Source organism: Rutidosis leptorrhynchoides, chromosome 3, assembly GCF_046630445.1.
Source record: "Rutidosis leptorrhynchoides isolate AG116_Rl617_1_P2 chromosome 3, CSIRO_AGI_Rlap_v1, whole genome shotgun sequence".
Classification (NCBI taxonomy): Eukaryota; Viridiplantae; Streptophyta; class Magnoliopsida; order Asterales; family Asteraceae; genus Rutidosis; species Rutidosis leptorrhynchoides.
Window position 1 is genome coordinate 616,144,466 of NC_092335.1, and position 5,152 is coordinate 616,149,617.

Consider the following 5,152-nt stretch of genomic DNA (forward strand, 5'->3'; position numbering starts at 1 on the left):
AACACGGTGAACATTTGAGAAAGGTGTTAGAAGTATTGAGGAAGGAAGAATTGTACGCTAAGTTTTCAAAGTGTGCATTTTGGTTGGAAGAAGTTCAATTCCTCGGTCACATAGTGAACAAAGAAGGTATTAAGGTGGATCCGGCAAAGATAGAAACTGTTGAAAAGTGGGAAATCCCGAAAACTCCGAAACACATACGCCAGTTTTTAGGACTAGCTGGTTACTACAGAAGGTTCATCCAAGATTTTTTCAGAATAGCAAAACCCTTGACTGCATTAACGCATAAAGGGAAGAAATTTGAATGGAATGATGAACAAGAGAAAGCGTTTCAGTTATTGAAGAAAAAGCTAACTACGGCACCTATATTGTCATTGCCTGAAGGGAATGATAATTTTGTGATTTATTGTGACGCATCAAAGCAAGGTCTCGGTTGTGTATTAATGCAACGAACGAAGGTGATTGCTTATGCGTCTAGACAATTGAAGATTCACGAACAAAATTATACGACACATGATTTGGAATTAGGCGCGGTTGTTTTTGCATTAAAGACTTGGAGGCACTACTTATATGGGGTCAAAAGTATTATATATACCGACCACAAAAGTCTTCAACACATATTTAATCAGAAACAACTGAATATGAGGCAGCGTAGGTGGATTGAATTATTGAATGATTACGACTTTGAGATTCGTTACCACCCGGGGAAGGAAAATGTGGTAGCTGATGCCTTGAGCAGGAAGGACAGAGAACCCATTCGAGTAAAATCTATGAATATAATGATTCATAATAACCTTACTACTCAAATAAAGGAGGCGCAACAAGGAGTTTTAAAAGAGGGAAATTTAAAGGATGAAATACCCAAAGGATCGGAGAAGCATCTTAATATTCGGGAAGACGGAACCCGGTATAGGGCTGAAAGGATTTGGGTACCAAAATTTGGAGATATGAGAGAAATGGTACTTAGAGAAGCTCATAAAACCAGATACTCAATACATCCTGGAACGGGGAAGATGTACAAGGATCTCAAGAAACATTTTTGGTGGTCGGGTATGAAAGCCGATGTTGCTAAATACGTAGGAGAATGTTTGACGTGTTCTAAGGTCAAAGCTGAGCATCAGAAACCATCAGGTCTACTTCAACAACCCGAAATCCCGGAATGGAAATGGGAAAACATTACCATGGATTTCATCACTAAATTGCCAAGGACTGCATGTGGTTTTGATACTATTTGGGTAATAGTTGATCATCTCACCAAATCAGCACACTTCTTGCCAATAAGAGAAGATGACAAGATGGAAAAGTTAGCACGACTGTATTTGAAGGAAGTCATCTCCAGACATGGAATACCAATCTCTATTATCTCTGATAGGGATGGCAGATTTATTTCAAGATTCTGGCAGACATTACAGCAAGCATTAGGAACTCGTCTAGACATGAGTACTGCCTATCATCCACAAACTGATGGGCAGAGCGAAAGGACGATACAAACGCTTGAAGACATGCTACGAGCATGTGTTATTGATTTCGGAAACAGTTGGGATCGACATCTACCATTAGCAGAATTTTCCTACAACAACAGCTACTATTCAAGCATTGAGATGGCACCGTTTGAAGCACTTTGTGGTAGAAAGTGCAGGTCTCCGATTTGTTAGAGTGAAGTGGGGGATAGACAGATTACGGGTCCGGAGATTATACAAGAAACTACCGAGAAGATCATCCAAATTCAACAACGGTTGAAAACCGCCCAAAGTCGACAAAAGAGCTACGCTGACATTAAAAGAAAAGATATAGAATTTGAAATTGGAGAGATGGTCATGCTTAAAGTTGCACCTTGGAAAGGCGTTGTTCGATTTGGTAAACGAGGGAAATTAAATCCAAGGTATATTGGACCATTCAAGATTATTGATCGTGTCGGACCAGTAGCTTACCGACTTGAGTTACCTCAACAACTCGCGGCTGTACATAACACTTTCCACGTCTCGAATTTGAAGAAATGTTTTGCTAAAGAAGATCTCACTATTCCGTTAGATGAAATCCAAATCAACGAAAAACTTCAATTCATCGAAGAACCCGTCGAAATAATGGATCGTGAGGTTAAAAGACTTAAGAAAAACAAGATACCAATTGTTAAGGTTCGATGGAATGCTCGTAGACGACCCGAGTTCACCTGGGAGCATGAAGATCAGATGAAGAAGAAATACCCGCATCTATTTCCAGAAGATTCGTCAACACCTTCAACAGCTTAAAATTTCGGGACGAAATTTATTTAACGGGTAGGTACTGTAGTGACCCGAACTTTTCCATGTTTATATATATTAATTGAGATTTATATTTACATGATTAAATGTTTCCAACATGTTAAGAAATCAAACTTGTTAAGACTTGATTAATTGAAATAGGTTTCATATAGACAATTGACCACCCAAGTTGACCGGTGATTCACGAACGTTAAATCTTGTAAAAACTATATGATGACATATATATGGTTATATATATAGTTAACATGATATTATGATAAGTAAACATATCATTAAGTATATTAATAATGAACTACATATGTAAAAACAAGACTACTAACTTAATGATTTTGAAACGAGACATATATGTAACGATTATCGTTGTAACGACATTTAATGTATATATATCATATTAAGAGATATTCGTACATCATAATATCATGATAATATAATAATTTAAAATCTCTTTTGATATTATAAACATTGGGTTAACAACATTTAACAAGATCGTTAACCTAAAGGTTTCAAAACAACATTTACATGTAACGACTAACGATGACTTAACGACTCAGTTAAAATGTATATACATGTAGTGTTTTAATATGTATTCATACACTTTTGAAAGACTTCAAGACACTTATCAAAATACTTCTACTTAACAAAAATGCTTACAATTACATCCTCGTTCAGTTTCATCAACAATTCTACTCGTATGCACCCGTATTCGTACTCGTACAATACACAGCTTTTAGATGTATGTACTATTGGTATATACACTTCAATGATCAGCTCTTAGTAGCCCATGTGAGTCACCTAACACATGTGGGAACCATCATTTGGCAACTAGCATGAAATATCTCATAAAATTACAAAAATATGAGTAATCATTCATGACTTATTTACATGAAAACAAAATTACATATCCTTTATATCTAATCCATACACCAACGACCAAAAACACCTACAAACACTTTCATTCTTCAATTTTCTTCATCTAATTTATCTCTCTCAAGTTCTATCTTCAAGTTCTAAGTGTTCTTCATAAATTCCAAAAGTTCTAGTTTCATAAAATTAAGAATACTTTCACGTTTGCTATCTCACTTCCAATCTTGTAAGGTGATCATCCAACCTCAAGAAATCTTTGTTTCTTACAGTAGGTTATCATTCTAATACAAGGTAATAATCATATTCAAACTTTGGTTCAATTTCTATAACTATAACAATCTTATTTCAAGTGATGATCTTACTTGAACTTGTTTTCGTGTCATGATTTTGCTTCAAGAACTTCGAGCCAACCAAGGATCCATTGAAGCTAGATCCATTTTTCTCTTTTCCAGTAGGTTTATCCAAGGAACTTAAGGTAGTAATGATGTTCATAACATCATTCGATTCATACATATAAAGCTATCTTATTCGAAGGTTTAAACTTGTAATCACTAGAACATAGTTTAGTTAATTCTAAACTTGTTCGCAAACAAAAGTTAATCCTTCTAACTTGACTTTTAAAATCAACTAAACACATGTTCTATATCTATATGATATGCTAACTTAATGATTTAAAACCTGGAAACACGAAAAATACCGTAAAACCGGATTTACGCCGTCGTAGTAACACCGCGGGCTGTTTTGGGTTAGTTAAGTAAAAACTATGATAAACTTTGATTTAAAAGTTGTTATTCTGAGAAAATGATTTTTATTATGAACATGAAACTATATCCAAAAATTATGGTTAAACTCAAAGTGAAAGTATGTTTTCTAAAATGGTCATCTAGACGTCGTTCTTTCGACTGAAATGACTACCTTTACAAAAACGAATTGTAACTTATTTTTCCGACTATAAACCTATACTTTTTCTGTTTAGATTCATAAAATAGAGTTCAATATGAAACCATAGCAATTTGATTCACTCAAAACGGATTTAAAATGAAGAAGTTATGGGTAAAACAAGATTGGATAATTTTTCTCATTTTAGCTACGTGAAAATTGGTAACAAATCTATTCCAACCATAACTTAATCAACTTGTATTGTATATTATGTAATCTTGAGATACCATAGACACGTATACAATGTTTCGACCTATCATGTCGACACATCTATATATATTTTGGAACAACCGTAGACACTCTATATGTGAATGTTGGAGTTAGCTATACAGGGTTGAGGTTGATTCTAAAATATATATAGTTTGAGTTGTGATCAATACTGAGATACGTATACACTGGGTCGTGGATTGATTCAAGATAATATTTATCGATTTATTTCTGTACATCTAATTGTGGACAACTAGTTGTAGGTTACTAACGAGGACAGCTGACTTAATAAACTTAAAACATCAAAATATATTAAAAGTGTTGTAAATATATTTTGAACATACTTTGATATATATGTATATATTGTTATAGGATCGTGAATCAACCAGTGGCCAAGTCTTACTTCTCGACGAAGTAAAAATCTGTGAAAGTGAGTTATAGTCCCACTTTTAAAATCTAATATTTTTGGGATGAGAATACATGCAGGTTTTATAAATGTTTTACAAAATAGACACAAGTACGTGAAACTACATTCTATGGTTGAATTATCGAAATCGAATATGCCCCTTTTTATTAAGTCTGGTAATCTAAGAATTAGGGAACAGACACCCTAATTGACGCGAATCCTAAAGATAGATCTATCGGGCTCAACAAGCCCCATCCAAAGTACCGGATGCTTTAGTACTTCGAAATTTATATCATATCCGAAGGGTGTCCCGGAATGATGGGGATATTCTTATATATGCATCTTGTTAATGTCGGTTACCAGGTGTTCACCATATGAATGATTTTTATCTCTATGTATGGGATGTGTATTGAAATATGAAACCTTGTGGTCTATTATTATGATTTGATATATATAGGTTAAACCTATAACTCACCAA